Source organism: Anomaloglossus baeobatrachus, chromosome 1 (assembly GCF_048569485.1).
Source record: "Anomaloglossus baeobatrachus isolate aAnoBae1 chromosome 1, aAnoBae1.hap1, whole genome shotgun sequence".
Taxonomy (NCBI): domain Eukaryota; kingdom Metazoa; phylum Chordata; class Amphibia; order Anura; family Aromobatidae; genus Anomaloglossus; species Anomaloglossus baeobatrachus.
The window spans coordinates 49,128,502-49,147,350 of NC_134353.1; positions in this window are offsets into that span (position 1 = coordinate 49,128,502).

The window sequence follows — 18,849 nt, forward strand, 5'->3', positions numbered from 1 at the left end:
GAACCAATGGTAAATGGTAAAAAAGTCTTTGAATATAGTACGGTGCAGTCATCAATATAATAACTAGGAGATTAATATATCACTGCAGGATCCTGGCGCCAGCCAGTATGTACAAGTGCAGAACCATGGAAGAAAAAATCTGTACAGAGACTTTATAGTTGAAAAATAGAGTCAAATTTTATTAAGTACAAAAGACAACAATTAATATGATAAAAACTTTTTTGTAGAGACAGGTGATGATAACCACCAAATGATACCCATATACCAACCTGGCACACATTACATGTAAAAAGCAGTCAGAAAGCCAAAAAAGCCAAAACAGATGATCAAACAAAGGGGAGATCAATTGGCATGAGGTTATGAAAACCCTGTGTTTAGAAGTAGGTAATACAATATGCTCAAGGGGTGCAACTATAACCACTAGCACCATGCCTTAAACCTCCACTATACTGACCACCTAAAATGTAACCACCACTGAGTACAAATAACTATCCATGTGGCATGTAGTCAGTCTAAGGGAACCCCAAGCTGGAACACTAGGGCTGTAAGATACAGTGGTGAAAGTACCATTCAAGAACAGAGTTGTGCATACCAAACACATGGACAGCCATATGATCAATGGATGTAGATACAAAAAAACTGCTGGCTGCTGGAGGTACCCTGTGCCAACATTGCTAAACAATCCAGCAAACAAATGCAAATATGTATATCACTAGTGGCACAGGGCAACAAAACACAAAGCAATATCGTACCTGAGGTATGGTATAGGGGTAAGGAACCCCGACCTATAGGTTTCGTAATTCTTCTTCCGGGGGTGGTCTCAGGATAAAAAAGAGCGTCCTTATAAATAAAACCTGTCCAATCCAAAACCAGGTCGATCCTGGCCAATCAGAACGTCCAAAAGTGCACTGACCAGCCCGAATATACTATAACGGCAACTGCCATTGGTGAGTGGCCCACACAACCCGGTCAGACTCCGCCCCCATGTATGACGCGAAAACCGGAAATGTACAAGTATGGGCATCGCGTCATCAATCCGGGGGCGTGCCAAACCCGTCACATGTGGGGTGTGCACACATTGCTCAATAGTATTGGTGGGTAGCGCATGGGTAACAGATCAAACAAACCACCCCCATCTGACGTGGCACCATCATCGGCAACACGTCATCAAACAGGAGGCGTGCTCACTACGTCACATAGGGGGTGTGTACGGGCCATGCGATCTAATTTGCGAAGGGACCCGTAACGACTTAGACCCCGCCCCCCAGGATGACGCGAAACCGGAAGTGTCCAACTAAGGGAACCGCGTCATCAGCTGGGAGGTGCGCTCACCACGTCACACAAGGACGCGTGTGTACAGCACTTAATCAACCTATAGAGACCTTTAGACTGGGCGCCATGGCAACCTGGTACATAGTCCGGCAAAAAGTCCACTCCACGGCTGCATCTCGTGCAAGTATATAAAGGGGTGTTATTCCAAATAGCAAAATCGTACATACAGTAAGAGGTAAACAAGTGATGGTATACAGCAATACGCCATATTATACGGACATAACCCACTATAGTGGTGGTTGGAGCCGGCATTCTTAGACCAAGTGGAATGAAAAGTCTCAAAGAGTCATTCAGGATTGTTGGATAGTGAGGTGATGAGGGTGTTGAAGTAAGTCTGTCAGTGATGCCGTGGAAAAAAAAACATCACACGGATATGTATCATTATATACAAGGGGGGAGCAGAGAGGCTTAGACAGGGAAAGTCCTGTACACAGACTGTATGAATACAGTGCACAGATCTTTACTGAGCAGCAGTTGAAAACAACTTCAAAAGAAGCATGGCCAACACTGTGTTTGGGAGAGAAAGAAGCAAAATAACGGGATGAAGTACAGTATATTGCAAAAAATTGGTACTTTGCAATGGCTCGGAAGAGAATTAAAAACAAAGTTACATTTTAAAATGTTTTTTCCACATTTTATTTTTTTAGGGCACAGTCTTGGTCTATTTAAAGAAAAAACACAAAAGGGGGAAGAGGAGGGACGTACGCCTGTTTGTACAAAAAAAGCAACAAGAAACTACAGTAAAACCAAAGAAATGAGCTGGAATAGAAGTTGGTATACATGTGGCGTATAGGAACACATTCACACTGTGGCCATTTAAGAGACAAAACCTTAGATAGAAACTAAATGAGCACATACCCTGCTGGAAGTAAAAATAATAGTACATATACACTGTGTGCAGAATTATTAGGCAAATGAGTATTTTGATCACATGATAATTTTTAGACATGTCCTACTCCAAGTTCAACACACTTCTTGCGACCCTGTTGGCTATTTGCCATGAAACGCTTGATTGTTCGGTGATCACGCTTCAAAAGTTTGGCAATTTCAAGACTGCTGCATCCCTCTGCAAGACATCTCACAATTTTGGACTTTTCAGAGCCCGTCAAATCTCTCTTCTGACCCATTTTGCCAAAGGAAAGGAAGTTGCCTAATAATTAAGCACACCTTATATGGGGTGTCGATGTCATTACACCACACCCCTCCTCATTACAGAGATGCACATCACCTGATTTACTTAATTGTTAGTTGGCTCTCAGCCTATACAGCTTGGAGTAGGACAACATGTATAAAAAGTATCATGTGACCAAAATACTCATTTGCCTAATAATTCTGCACACAGTGTAAACTCATGGCCGAAAGTGTTGACACCCTTGAAATTGTTCCAGAAAATGAACTATTTCTCCCCAAAAAATTATTGTAATTACGCATGTTTTGTTATATACATGTTTTTCCTTTGTTTGTATTGGAACATAAAAAAAGCAAAGAAAAAAAGGCAAATTGGACATAATTTCACAAAAAACTGCAAAAATGACCTGGACAAAATTGGTGGCACCCTCAAGTTAACCCCTTCCCGACCTTGAACATACCGGTACATCCTGGTGGTCACACGTGCCCACGTGATCGCCACCACGACATCAGCTTATTTGGCAGCTCTCACACCCAGGAGTGTTTCCCACGCTGCCCCTGGCTGTTCAATCTCCTGAATTAAAAGCAATTGCAGCTGTGTTCCCTCTCCCAATTATACGGTACCCTTGCAACATGATCACAGGGGCCCCCTGTACTCCTTCTCACCTCAAGCATACTGCCAAACTGGTTACAAAGTGTCTTAAGGATAACAAAGCCAATGTTTTGGAGTGGCCATCACAAAACCCTGATCTCAATCATATTTAAAATTTATGGGCAAAGATGAAAAGGCCGGTGCGAGCGGCGACCTACAAATATAGCTCAGCTACACCAGATCTGTCAGGAGGTATCGGCCCAAATTCCTACCAACTATTGTGAGAAGCTTGTAGAAGGAGATCCAAAACGTTTTACCAAAGTCATACAGTGTAAGGCTGATGCCGCCAAATACTAATGAAATGGAGGGAAACGTCTGACTTTGGAGAAAGTAATAAAAATGCCATAAAACATTCTCTCTCTCATTATTCTGTCATTTGGGAAATATAAATAATTTTGGTTCCTAATTGACCTAAAATGGGAAATGTTTATTCTGATTTCATGTCAGATAGTGAGAAAAACCTGCAGATGTGTCTGTATAGCGAGCGGAGGGAAAAACCTGCAGATGTGTTTTATAGAGAGCGGAGGGAAAAATCTGCAGATGTGTCTGTATAGCGAGCGGAGGGAAAAACTTGCAGATGTGTCTTTATAGAGAGCGGAGGATAACGTCTGGTTTCAACTAGCAGAGTGGAGAATGTTATGTAGGATGTAGTGTGGTGTCATTTATTAGAAGTAATGTAAAGCATAAGATTGTAGATACAGTAGATTTTGTTAGTAATAGAAACAGTTAATGTCAGGCTCATCTCACTAAAGGTTGGACTAATGTTGGGCAGAGAGAGAGAGAGACTTCCTGGTTACAGAGAGCTGAGAGCCAGTTCTGCAGAAGGGTTCGAGGAGTAAAGACACGTCATGGAGTAAGGGCCAGTCAGGGAACCCCTGGGTAATCTCTAAGGGTGAGTGCACACGATAAGGGTTTGCAGCATTTTGAACTCAGCGTTTTGGGCACAGCATGTTATCTCTGCGTCCAACATGCGGCTTTGTACAGCAGAAGCACAGTGGATCGGATTTATAGAAATCTTATGCCTACTGTACTTCTTTTCTCCTCAGTGCAAACTGACCTTTGGCTTGGCTTTTCGAATCACAACATGTGAATTTATGCTGCGTAGATGCGAGGCTTCTCCGCAAGCAGACTGGAGTTAAAGTCCGCAGCGGCCTGATCATGGGCACAAGCAGCTGCAGTCTCCTGCAGACAGCACGCACCATGTCCGGATCATGGCCATGTACCCTAAGGTCCGGAGCATACGGCTCATCCCGATGAGTCCAGAGAAGTCTCCTGACTAGACAGCCATCAGGGCCCAGAAGCAGACAAGGATTGTTTGAAATTCAAAGCCTAAAGGCCACTTTACACGTTGCGACATCGCTAGCATCGGCTAGAGATGTCGAGCGCGATAGCACCCGCCCCCGTCGGTGACACGATATGTGGGGATCGCTGCCGTAGCGAACATTATCGATACGGCAGCGTCACACGCACTTACCTGTTCTGCGACGTCGCTGTGACCGGCGAACCATTTCCTTTCTAAGGGGGCGGTTCGTTCAGCGTCACAGCAGTGTCACTGAACCGCCGCCCAATAGAAAAGGAGGAGCGGAGATGAGCGGCCGGAACATGCTGCCCACCTCCTTACTTCCTCCTTTTCCGGTGGACGCAGGTAAGGAGATACAACTTATTCATACGAAAAAGGAGAAAAAACAGGGCACTGCCCCACACCAAAAGACTTTTAGAACATCCTATACTGGGCTGAAAAAGTGCACATGCTCTGCGGTGCCGTTGATGTGAATAGGCATATGTATATCAGAGCGGTAAAGGAAAAAATATCATCAGGCACTCACCAGTTGTTGCTTGTGCAGGTTTTTTTGTTTTATTCGTGCAGGTTACAAGTGCATGGAGTGGAGGGGAGGGAGCGGACGCTACACACGTCCAAAGACGACGGCGGCCGTTTCGCACCTGTCTGGTGCTTCAGCTGGTCTGGATTGGACTGACATCACATCCATTATATCCACATAATACAAGTGGTCGATGTCAGCAGTGATTAAAACAAGTTTAAAATCAAACTACAGTATTACTACTGAATGGGGTGCAAAATAAGCATGTACAACATATAAGGACATATAATAATATCACATATAATTGGAATCCAGAAAAAATTATCCTAAGAATACGCTCAACTCATTTTTATCATTTAGTCCTAATGGACCTAGAGCATTAAACTTCATAATATATTCTGCCTCCTTTCTGAGTATATAGTATATATATGTGGTTTTCCCTCTTTGTTTATCTCTGCTGGTGTTATCACTCCTGGGAACATATATTGGTCGGTGGTTGACCTCCACCTTGCTACGCACCCCAATTTGGGATGTATTCCATCTGTATAGATTTTGGCGTTTGGTGACTGTTCACATTGGGTCATCAGGCTTTGTCCACAGGCTATATATATACTTCATGCAGCATTTGCTTGGACCTGTCCCGCCCACAACCGTGACTCAGTCATGGGTACGGGACTGCAATAGACCAGGTGAGTGCTGCTGAGAGCAGTTCTGTTATTCATGTGTGAGGCCGCATGGCACATTTTATAAAAATATTTTAGTGTAGGACTGCTTCAAATGAGATTTGCCGTGACGTGGCGAAGCAGCTCAAGAAATTGCAATTTTTTGCCAAAAATCTCAAAAAAAATTTTTTATAATGCAGTTTGGAATATTTGATGCCTTAGTGCACATTGGTGCTGGCTCTTTGTTGTTTCTTTGTTGAATTGGTCGGTGGTTGACCTCCACCTTGCTACGCACCCCAATTTGGGATGTATTCCATCTGTATAGATTTTGGCGTTTGGTGACTGTTCACATTGGGTCATCAGGCTTTGTCCACAGGCTATATATATACTTCATGCAGCATTTGCTTGGACCTGTCCCGCCCACAACCGTGACTCAGTCATGGGTACGGGACTGCAATAGACCAGGTGAGTGCTGCTGAGAGCAGTTCTGTTATTCATGTGTGAGGCCGCATGGCACATTTTATAAAAATATTTTAGTGTAGGACTGCTTCAAATGAGATTTGCCGTGACGTGGCGAAGCAGCTCAAGAAATTGCAATTTTTTGCCAAAAATCTCAAAAAAAATTTTTTATAATGCAGTTTGGAATATTTGATGCCTTAGTGCACATTGGTGCTGGCTCTTTGTTGTTTCTTTGTTGAATTGGTCGGTGGTTGACCTCCACCTTGCTACGCACCCCAATTTGGGATGTATTCCATCTGTATAGATTTTGGCGTTTGGTGACTGTTCACATTGGGTCATCAGGCTTTGTCCACAGGCTATATATATACTTCATGCAGCATTTGCTTGGACCTGTCCCGCCCACAACCGTGACTCAGTCATGGGTACGGGACTGCAATAGACCAGGTGAGTGCTGCTGAGAGCAGTTCTGTTATTCATGTGTGAGGCCGCATGGCACATTTTATAAAAATATTTTAGTGTAGGACTGCTTCAAATGAGATTTGCCGTGACGTGGCGAAGCAGCTCAAGAAATTGCAATTTTTTGCCAAAAATCTCAAAAAAAATTTTTTATAATGCAGTTTGGAATATTTGATGCCTTAGTGCACATTGGTGCTGGCTCTTTGTTGTTTCTTTGTTGAATTGGTCGGTGGTTGACCTCCACCTTGCTACGCACCCCAATTTGGGATGTATTCCATCTGTATAGATTTTGGCGTTTGGTGACTGTTCACATTGGGTCATCAGGCTTTGTCCACAGGCTATATATATACTTCATGCAGCATTTGCTTGGACCTGTCCCGCCCACAACCGTGACTCAGTCATGGGTACGGGACTGCAATAGACCAGGTGAGTGCTGCTGAGAGCAGTTCTGTTATTCATGTGTGAGGCCGCATGGCACATTTTATAAAAATATTTTAGTGTAGGACTGCTTCAAATGAGATTTGCCGTGACGTGGCGAAGCAGCTCAAGAAATTGCAATTTTTTGCCAAAAATCTCAAAAAAAATTTTTTATAATGCAGTTTGGAATATTTGATGCCTTAGTGCACATTGGTGCTGGCTCTTTGTTGTTTCTTTGTTGAATTGGTCGGTGGTTGACCTCCACCTTGCTACGCACCCCAATTTGGGATGTATTCCATCTGTATAGATTTTGGCGTTTGGTGACTGTTCACATTGGGTCATCAGGCTTTGTCCACAGGCTATATATATACTTCATGCAGCATTTGCTTGGACCTGTCCCGCCCACAACCGTGACTCAGTCATGGGTACGGGACTGCAATAGACCAGGTGAGTGCTGCTGAGAGCAGTTCTGTTATTCATGTGTGAGGCCGCATGGCACATTTTATAAAAATATTTTAGTGTAGGACTGCTTCAAATGAGATTTGCCGTGACGTGGCGAAGCAGCTCAAGAAATTGCAATTTTTTGCCAAAAATCTCAAAAAAAATTTTTTATAATGCAGTTTGGAATATTTGATGCCTTAGTGCACATTGGTGCTGGCTCTTTGTTGTTTCTTTGTTGAATTGGTCGGTGGTTGACCTCCACCTTGCTACGCACCCCAATTTGGGATGTATTCCATCTGTATAGATTTTGGCGTTTGGTGACTGTTCACATTGGGTCATCAGGCTTTGTCCACAGGCTATATATATACTTCATGCAGCATTTGCTTGGACCTGTCCCGCCCACAACCGTGACTCAGTCATGGGTACGGGACTGCAATAGACCAGGTGAGTGCTGCTGAGAGCAGTTCTGTTATTCATGTGTGAGGCCGCATGGCACATTTTATAAAAATATTTTAGTGTAGGACTGCTTCAAATGAGATTTGCCGTGACGTGGCGAAGCAGCTCAAGAAATTGCAATTTTTTGCCAAAAATCTCAAAAAAAATTTTTTATAATGCAGTTTGGAATATTTGATGCCTTAGTGCACATTGGTGCTGGCTCTTTGTTGTTTCTTTGTTGAATTGGTCGGTGGTTGACCTCCACCTTGCTACGCACCCCAATTTGGGATGTATTCCATCTGTATAGATTTTGGCGTTTGGTGACTGTTCACATTGGGTCATCAGGCTTTGTCCACAGGCTATATATATACTTCATGCAGCATTTGCTTGGACCTGTCCCGCCCACAACCGTGACTCAGTCATGGGTACGGGACTGCAATAGACCAGGTGAGTGCTGCTGAGAGCAGTTCTGTTATTCATGTGTGAGGCCGCATGGCACATTTTATAAAAATATTTTAGTGTAGGACTGCTTCAAATGAGATTTGCCGTGACGTGGCGAAGCAGCTCAAGAAATTGCAATTTTTTGCCAAAAATCTCAAAAAAAATTTTTTATAATGCAGTTTGGAATATTTGATGCCTTAGTGCACATTGGTGCTGGCTCTTTGTTGTTTCTTTGTTGAATTGGTCGGTGGTTGACCTCCACCTTGCTACGCACCCCAATTTGGGATGTATTCCATCTGTATAGATTTTGGCGTTTGGTGACTGTTCACATTGGGTCATCAGGCTTTGTCCACAGGCTATATATATACTTCATGCAGCATTTGCTTGGACCTGTCCCGCCCACAACCGTGACTCAGTCATGGGTACGGGACTGCAATAGACCAGGTGAGTGCTGCTGAGAGCAGTTCTGTTATTCATGTGTGAGGCCGCATGGCACATTTTATAAAAATATTTTAGTGTAGGACTGCTTCAAATGAGATTTGCCGTGACGTGGCGAAGCAGCTCAAGAAATTGCAATTTTTTGCCAAAAATCTCAAAAAAAATTTTTTATAATGCAGTTTGGAATATTTGATGCCTTAGTGCACATTGGTGCTGGCTCTTTGTTGTTTCTTTGTTGAATTGGTCGGTGGTTGACCTCCACCTTGCTACGCACCCCAATTTGGGATGTATTCCATCTGTATAGATTTTGGCGTTTGGTGACTGTTCACATTGGGTCATCAGGCTTTGTCCACAGGCTATATATATACTTCATGCAGCATTTGCTTGGACCTGTCCCGCCCACAACCGTGACTCAGTCATGGGTACGGGACTGCAATAGACCAGGTGAGTGCTGCTGAGAGCAGTTCTGTTATTCATGTGTGAGGCCGCATGGCACATTTTATAAAAATATTTTAGTGTAGGACTGCTTCAAATGAGATTTGCCGTGACGTGGCGAAGCAGCTCAAGAAATTGCAATTTTTTGCCAAAAATCTCAAAAAAAAATTTTTTATAATGCAGTTTGGAATATTTGATGCCTTAGTGCACATTGGTGCTGGCTCTTTGTTGTTTCTTTGTTGAATTGGTCGGTGGTTGACCTCCACCTTGCTACGCACCCCAATTTGGGATGTATTCCATCTGTATAGATTTTGGCGTTTGGTGACTGTTCACATTGGGTCATCAGGCTTTGTCCACAGGCTATATATATACTTCATGCAGCATTTGCTTGGACCTGTCCCGCCCACAACCGTGACTCAGTCATGGGTACGGGACTGCAATAGACCAGGTGAGTGCTGCTGAGAGCAGTTCTGTTATTCATGTGTGAGGCCGCATGGCACATTTTATAAAAATATTTTAGTGTAGGACTGCTTCAAATGAGATTTGCCGTGACGTGGCGAAGCAGCTCAAGAAATTGCAATTTTTTGCCAAAAATCTCAAAAAAAATTTTTTATAATGCAGTTTGGAATATTTGATGCCTTAGTGCACATTGGTGCTGGCTCTTTGTTGTTTCTTTGTTGAATTGGTCGGTGGTTGACCTCCACCTTGCTACGCACCCCAATTTGGGATGTATTCCATCTGTATAGATTTTGGCGTTTGGTGACTGTTCACATTGGGTCATCAGGCTTTGTCCACAGGCTATATATATACTTCATGCAGCATTTGCTTGGACCTGTCCCGCCCACAACCGTGACTCAGTCATGGGTACGGGACTGCAATAGACCAGGTGAGTGCTGCTGAGAGCAGTTCTGTTATTCATGTGTGAGGCCGCATGGCACATTTTATAAAAATATTTTAGTGTAGGACTGCTTCAAATGAGATTTGCCGTGACGTGGCGAAGCAGCTCAAGAAATTGCAATTTTTTGCCAAAAATCTCAAAAAAAATTTTTTATAATGCAGTTTGGAATATTTGATGCCTTAGTGCACATTGGTGCTGGCTCTTTGTTGTTTCTTAGCAGGAGTTAATGTCTGGTAGCCTTTTCCTCTAGGATCACATGTTGTTGGAAACCTATCACAATTGCTCCCCGCCTTTTTAACATGGTGGAATCTGTCTTCCCACATAGTTTATTGCTGTGTTGGTTGGTGTGCTGGTGTGTCCTAGTCCTGCTGGTGATTATATTATGTGGTGCTTGGAATTGTTATGGAATTCTATTACCGTCTTGGTGTTTCTTACCTGCTCCTATTTACTCTTTACCTCTTATTGTCTTATACCTCTGTGTGAGCGTGCTGTGAGATAGAGTTTTGGTTTTCCCTCTTTGTTTATCTCTGCTGGTGTTATCACTCCTGGGAACAGGGTATAAGATCAGCTGATCAGGAGCATCGCAAGGAAGGTGGCTCATACATCCTCTCCTTCAAAGATAACTCTGAGATAAGGGATAGCTAGGGCCACCCTAGTCTTAGGGCCAGTCTGGTATCCCCGATTTCCTGCCCTCCCCTGTCTTTGTGACATTATAGTCAGCCTATACTTACATTTTTGGCATGGCAGTTAATGCACTATCAAGGCAGTTGCAGTCCTTGTTCCTCCAGGCGGTGGAGTTAATGAGGGCAGTGCAGAAACAAGTGCAGTGCGCTACTCCGGCTTAATCTGCGCTGGTTACCGAACCCAATCTGCCCCTTCCAAAAACATATTCTTGAGAGCTCAGCCAATTTGTTACCTTCAGGGAAGCATGCAAACTATATATCCGTCTTCATTCCCATTCCTCTGGTAGTGAGGCGCATCAGTGAAAATCTTGAGTATGTTCAGTCAACCCATAGGCTAAATCCTCGGTATGCCCTAAAGTCATTCTTCTTCTTGCACTCTAGCTTCATACTCACCTACCATCCAGTCAGGAAAAATTACTGGGCTGATATAATATCTAGGTCATCATATCTATTGGATGCCTCTGAACAAACCTGTAATGAAACCTGAATGTATTCTTTTTCCTATTTATCCTTCTACTAATTGTCCTCCTAAAAGATCAAATCAAAAATTCCTTTGGGAGGTCTTAATTTGTGTTCATTCTTGCTTTCTCTCGGGTCAGTTAGGTAGAAAACAAACTGCAGAACTCCTTTCCCATTTCTCTTGCTGGCCCAAATAGAAACAATGAGTTAGAATGTTTGGAATCCGGTTCTCCGTGTCAGGGTGTTACATCACCACCGCAGTCTGCTCCAGCAACTTCTGCTCCGATTGCCAGGCGACGCCGTGTTTTTGCCGTGGATGGTGCTGGTGATGGGAGAGGAGTCAATGCCAGCGGCACTGGTGGGCGCAGGCTCCGATCATCCACTGGGCTGGTTTATCTTGGGATCTGCAGTACCACTGGCTGACTGTGGGTGGCGTGTGTCTTCCATCTGAAGTTGCCAGCAATCAGCTACAGCCAATGAGAAGACACCACACCCTTCTTAGCTCCCCTCCTGTCTGCTGACCTCTGCCAGTGATAGTTCTGATTTCCTGGCTCCTGATCCGCCCTATTCTGTTTTGTGATTCCTGTGTGCTGACTTCTGCATGCTTTCTGACTACCCTTCTGCCTGCTGTTTTTTTACCTCGCTGCCCGATCCGGATTTGACCTCTGCTACGTTTTCTGATTACGTCCTTGTCTGCCGATTCTGTCCCTGTTCTGCTATTCCTGGTTTGACCCTGCCTGATGACTACTCTTATCGGACTGCAGCTTTTCACAGGTAGTTGTGGCACCCCAGGGTTGCCACAGTAACAACACAAAGGGTTAACTCCCCACACACAACACCAAGACCTCCTGGCCAGAAGGGGGAGACCAAGCTGCTTCCCTGTACATTCTGCTGGGGGGGAGGAAATGGTCAGAAGTAGTTTCAGTTTGGAAGTTCAGTGCAGAGCACTGAGGAGACAGGATCTCTGGAGGTTGGAAGCTGGCTTTAGCTCACCTCAGGATCCACTGACCAATTCCAGGCCTAGCTGAGGGTCTGAGGGAAGGAGACAGAGTACACAGAGGAACATTCCTGGGAGACAGAGCATTGCAGAGCTCATCCCCAGTGGAGCACACAGAACGGATGCTGGATCCGAGACTGCAGGTTACATACTGCACAGTTACCACCAGAGAAGTGAAGATTTCAGATCTTTCACCTGTACCACAGACACAAGCAACAAGCGCAGAGTTCAGGAACATACTAGTAAGGACTCGAGTTGCCTGTCAGGTCGGTACCGAGGAGCACAGAGCCAGCTGCATAGTTCACGCAGCAGCAGGGCCACAGACACACAGTGCAGGCAAGGAAGCCAAAACGGCCCGGCTGGGTGGGAGAAACCCTGAACCCCTCACAGACTCCGTGGACAGTACTCTGCTGAATGCCATCTACAGTAAAGGACAAAGAAACTGCAAAACCGTGAGTCTGCCTGTTTATTGTGCTCGTGTCCTGCACTCCCCCCATAGACTATCACACTGCCCCGGGGAAAAGGCTCTACCCGTGGGGAGCCGTCCCATCTCAAGCTGCCTTCCATCACCCCGGAGGTTCTGCAGCAGCGGTGGTCATCTCTGATCACATTCCACGGGTGGCGTCACGAACATAACCCCCCCCTTTTATTGTGGAACCAGGGAGCACAGACCGGGTCACGACACCGTGATCCCCTTTCCAGAAGCGACCCCTTGGCCCGGTTCTGGGTATCTCCTTAACCCCTGGCGACACAACTTTGGCGTCACGAACAGGATGCGGACTGGACCCGGCTGCAACCCGGGTGACGTGTGCCTGTAAAGACTTATTGCATCGCATAAAAGACTTGCACTGTGAATTGTTGCAACAAAGAACGGACTTTAAACTTTGCAAAGATACCTGGAAAAATCCAAAAACATCATTGGTAACATTTTCCAGGCGCCATCTTTAATCGCGCCATTAGCTGCTACGCGCGGGAGAACAGCGCGCCTAAACTAAGACTCCGCCCACCGCTTGCAGAGGAGGTGCGCTCGGTGCTGCGACCCGAACGAAAACGCAGAAAAGTGTCCCAGGCTTGCTGTCAAGAAGACTGGTGAAATTAACTAAGGGGGCGCAAAGATGTCGCAGCAGGGAGACGCTGTTGTGCCCGGCGGTGCAGCGGCACCTATCATGCCGTTCCTGATGCCGTACACCCCGGGTGCAGTGTGGCTGCCGCAGTACTCAGGTGAGCCCAACACACTTAATGACTTTATCGGAAAGCTAAAAATCTACTACAGCATGTACCCCCTGACAGAAGCTCAGCGTGTTGGTATGCTTATGGGACAGTTAACTGGCAATGCCCAGCGGGAGGCTACATCCTGGCCGGACGATGCAAAGGACACTGTAGAGCATATAATAGCTGGACTAAAAGCAGCTTTTGAATCCACTGCTGGCAGCCGGGCTAAAATGAGGTTCTTTGGATGCAAGCAAAAACCTAGAGAGAGCGCAAGAGACTTTGCCTTAAACTTGCAGGAGGCGCTCAGAGCACTTAAATTAGCAGAACCTGCCTTAGCCCCTGGAGCAGATAAGCTGCTGATAGACCAATTCCTGGATGGACTCTCATCCCCTTCCCACCGGGGACAACTGAGCATGATGGTGATCCAGGATCCAGGACTAACATTTGCCCAGCTAAAGGATAGAGCCATCCGCCTCCAGCAGGTGGAGGAGCCGCAGGATATAGACTCTGTTCAACACCTTACAGTGGCACCCCAGCAGCCAGTAGTGCCGGTGACATCGGCCATGTCAGCGGCTGCTGCTAACCACCTGGAGCCGATCACTAATGAGGCTCTCCATCAAAAGCTTGAAGCCCTTACAGACACTGTTGCTTCCATGGCTAGAATCGTCCAGGAGCTGCGTGGATCCAAGTCTGCACCCAAGATTGAGCTGGCGACCAGCAAGGAGGATGTCCCATGGATGAGGCCTAGGAGATACCAAGCGACGAGAGGACGACCCAGCGACCGCTACCAGCCGGATGGACAGCCCATTTGCCGCCGTTGCAATGAGCCAGGTCACTTTGCCCGTGAATGTGCTTTAAATGGGGATCCCCTGGGGAGGCGGGCCGCTCCTCAGGAATGAACTCTCAAGGCCCTTCACCCTGGCACGACAAGTATGTGGGGGGACGTCCAGTCATCCCCATCGTGCTGGATGGCATTCCGCTCAACGCCTTGCTGGACACTGGTTCCCAAATATCATCAATTCCGCATGTCCTTTATAAGAGGTACTGGGCTGATTCAGACGTTAGCAGTGGTCCATCTAATGTTGCATTGAATATATGGGCTAGCAATGGTGAATTAGTACCACAGGTTGGTTTCAGAGAAATGACCATTAAGATTGGGAGAGTAGAATTGCAGAATCAGGGTATTATCATTGTTGATGTTGACCGACGAGAACGTGAACCAACTATGCTGCTAGGAATGAATGTAATTGAAAATTGTTTTGCAGAGGTAATTACTGTCTTGCAGCAGATCGTCGAGACTGCCAAACCTGGGCAACAGAGACTCCTGCAGAAGGAAATTAAAGCCTTGATGCTGAAGCAGCAGGTAGAAATGTCAGGAGGTGAAATTGGCAGTGCAAGGGTAAGTGACCCAATACCTATTGTAATTCCTCCCAAAACAGAAATGCTGGTCTGGTGTAGAGCCGCAATAGGCATCAGAGGGCGAGACTATCAGGCCCTGATAGAACCTGTGTACTCAGACAGTAGGCCCACTGTATTGACGGCCAGAGGAATAGTTGAGGTACACAGGGGAAGAGTGCCAATACGCCTTCTAAATTGTGGGGAAGATGAGGTCACCCTACCTAAGTATGCTACCATGGCTAAGCTATATACGGTTGATAACAACGCCATCACCACCGTTGAGCCCTTGAAGCCGTCAAATCAGGCGGAGGACAATGGCTCAGAGGGAAAGCTGGAGGATTGGTGCCAAAAGCTACATGTAGGTACCAATTCTACACCCTCCCATCAAAAGCATGGAGTATACAGGGTAGTGAAAGAATATGAACAAATATTCAGCAAACACCCATTAGACTTTGGGCAGATCAAAGGGGTAGAGCACACTATACCCACTGGTAACCATCCACCAATAAAGGAGAGGTATAGACCAGTACCACCGGCTCACTACCAATGCGCCAAAGACATGCTCAAAGAAATGAAAGAAGCAGGGGTAATAAGAGACAGTTGTAGCCCCTGGGCAGCCCCACTAGTGCTAGTTAAGAAAAAAGATGGGACCATGAGGATGTGTGTAGACTACAGACGGATCAACCGCATTACACACAAGGATGCATACCCATTACCTAGGATAGAAGAGTCATTGGCTGCATTAAAATCCGCTACTTACTTTTCCACCCTAGATCTGACTAGTGGGTATTGGCAAGTTCCTGTGGCAGAGGCTGACAAGGAGAAGACAGCGTTCACCACGCCGATGGGCCTCTGTGAGTTCAATTGTATGCCGTTTGGACTCTGCAACGCACCTGGAACCTTCCAGCGACTGATGGAGTGCTGCCTAGGACATAAGAACTTTGAAACTGTCCTCCTGTACCTGGATGACGTCATAGTCTACTCCAAGACCTATGAACAGCATCTACAAGACCTGGCAGAAGTGTTTGAAGCCTTATCCGGATACGGCATGAAAATCAAGCCATCCAAGTGTCACCTTCTAAAGCCAAGGGTACAGTACCTGGGACATGTCGTGAGCTCAGAAGGGGTAGCACCAGATCCTGAAAAAGTTACCGTGATCAGAGATTGGCCGAGACCCACCAGCGTGAAAGAGGTGAGGCAATTCCTGGGACTGGTAGGCTACTATAGAAGATTTATAAAAGGGTTCACGAAGCTAGCAGCTCCCCTACAAGACATCCTGGTAGGACAGTCAAAGAAGTCTGCAGCCCGAAATCCTCCTTTCCAGTGGAGTGATGAGAGAGAAGAGTCCTTTAAGAAGTTGAAGTGGGCACTGACAGGAGAAGAGATTCTGGCATATCCAGATTACCATCAACCCTTCATTTTGTACACGGATGCCAGCAACGTAGGACTGGGAGCAGTATTGTCTCAAAAGCAGGAAGGCAAGGAGAAAGTTATTGCCTTTGCAAGCAGGAAGCTCCGGCCTACAGAAAGAAACCCAGAGAATTACAGCTCCTTCAAGTTAGAACTACTGGCAGTAGTTTGGGCTGTAACAGAGCGTTTCAAACACTACCTGGCAGCTGCAGAATTTACCATCTTTACTGACAACAATCCGTTGACCCACCTGGACTCTGCAAAACTAGGTGCGCTGGAACAGCGATGGATAGCCCGACTGTCAAACTACAACTTTGTCATCAAGTACAGGGCAGGCCACAAGAATGGGAATGCAGATGCCTTATCCCGGATGCCACACTCGGGGAACGTGGAAGAGGAACCGGAGGGTCTGGAAGAAATTGAGCTGCCGGCCTTTCACCGTCCTAAGGTGGGACAGTATCAACCGAGTGTCTACCAAAAACAACAGCAGGCAACTCTCAACCCATTAGCACACCACGGATGGGCTGACACACAAGACAGCGATCCAGCTGTGAAGCTAGTGAAAGAACTGCTTACACAACAAGGTGCATACCCTAATAAGAATGCCCCAGCTGAGACGCAACATCTCTGGAAGGAGAGAGGTAAATTGTTCCTGTACCAAGGGAAGCTCTGTAGAAGGCACACCAATCCAAAAACACATGAGTTGGTCTGGCAGATCATCGTGCCCAAGAGAGACGTCAAGATGGTTCTGGAAGCTTACCACGACGGTGCTGGTCATTTTGGTTGGAAAAAGTTGGAAGTGCTCTTAAGAGAAAGATTCTACTGGGTTGGCATGAGAAAATCAATTGAAGATTGGTGTAGAAAATGCGGACCGTGCAACCTCAGAAGAAAGGATCAACAGAACCAGAGAGCTCCACTCCAGTCCATAGTAACCAAGCAACCACTCGAGCTAGTCGCATTAGACCACGTCAAGTTGTCACCAAGCCGGTCCGGCTATGTCTATGCCTTAACCATCGTGGACCATTACTCACGCTTCTTAGTGGTGGTACCCGTGAAAGACCTTACAGCTAGAACAGCAGCTAAAGCATTCCAGACGTACTTTTGCAGACCCCATGGTTACCCAGAACAAGTCCTTGCAGATCAAGGTCCAGCTTTCGAATCACAGATCTTCCAAGAATTCTGCAACATGTATGGCTGTAAAAAGATCCGCACAACAGCATACCATCCCCAAACAAATGGCTTATGTGAGAAGATGAACCATATTGTGATTGACCTGTTGAAGACCTTACCAGAGTCAGAAAGAAATCAATGGCCAGAGAAATTGCCAGACTTGGTGGACTTGTACAATCATGTCCCGGTGAGTTCTACAAACTGCACCCCCGCTTACCTTATGCGTGCAAGGCCCGGTAAACTGCCAATTGATTTAGATATGGGAATTCTGAAGCCAGATGCGGAAGTTCAAGAATCCAATTGGGATACCCTACGTCAGCAGCAGTATCGCCAAGTACAAGAGTGCGTAGAGAAAAGTCTCCAACAAGCTAGGGGAAGACAGGAGAGAACCTTCAACCAGCATGCTCTAGCAACCCCATTGCAACCTGGTGACCAAGTTCTCAAGAGGAAACGGCGCACAAACAAATTGGATAATCAGTGGGAAACCACCCCATATACAGTCTTACCATCCAGTATGGATAATCCCAAAGTGTGTCTCATCAGTAAGGATGAAGGAAGGACATCAGCTGTCGTGTCAAGAGATCAACTCAAACCGTGTCCTGAAACCCTGAAAACACCAGAAGTCACCTTACCCATACAGGTACAACCTGTCAAGAAGGAAGAAGATGTATTCCATACAGTCTTAGGAGATTTCCCAAAAACATGGCCAAATTACTATGGAGCAGTAGTAGTCCCAATGATCGCCTTCCCTCAAGTGGTGGAACCACAATCAGAACCCATACCACAAGAAGTCTCAAGACAAGAAGAACTGGAAGTTGAAACCGTAGAGGAAGAACAGATTCCTGGTCCCAGTGAGCTTGCCAGTCCTACAGTCAGTACCCCATCCTCACAAGTACCAGAAACACCAAATAGGTACACTTCCACCCACACCATTATGCTAAGTACACCCAGTACACCAACAGTACGCAGATCACAGCGTAGTACTCAGGGTCAGATACCAGCAAGATATAAAGACTAATGTGGAATTGCATATAAAATGTACATATGTTATAATGTTTATATGAAAAACCGTAACAGTTTAGTGTACAGTAAAGGTGAGAGAAGAGTGGTGTAAGGTGGCAGCACGGAGAGTTACAACTTGATCACATTGTTGGTGGCCCGAGGGCCGTGAGGTCTACTGCACTTACGACCAGAGTAGAGACACCTTTAAGAAGTGTTTGTTGATTGAAATGTTTATTTAATTGCAACGTTAAGACCAAAAGCCCAGTACCTACAGAGACTATACTGTATGAACACTTATATATTTTTGAACATTTTGGACTCTTTTTGAGCTTTAAGGTTTTTGTATTTTTTCCTTTTGAGACTCTGTATATATATAATTGTTGTGATAACTTGTTTGTTTGTTTCACAGTCCCGGAGTACTGTTTTTCACTAAGGGGGAATGTGGCACCCCAGGGTTGCCACAGTAACAACACAAAGGGTTAACTCCCCACACACAACACCAAG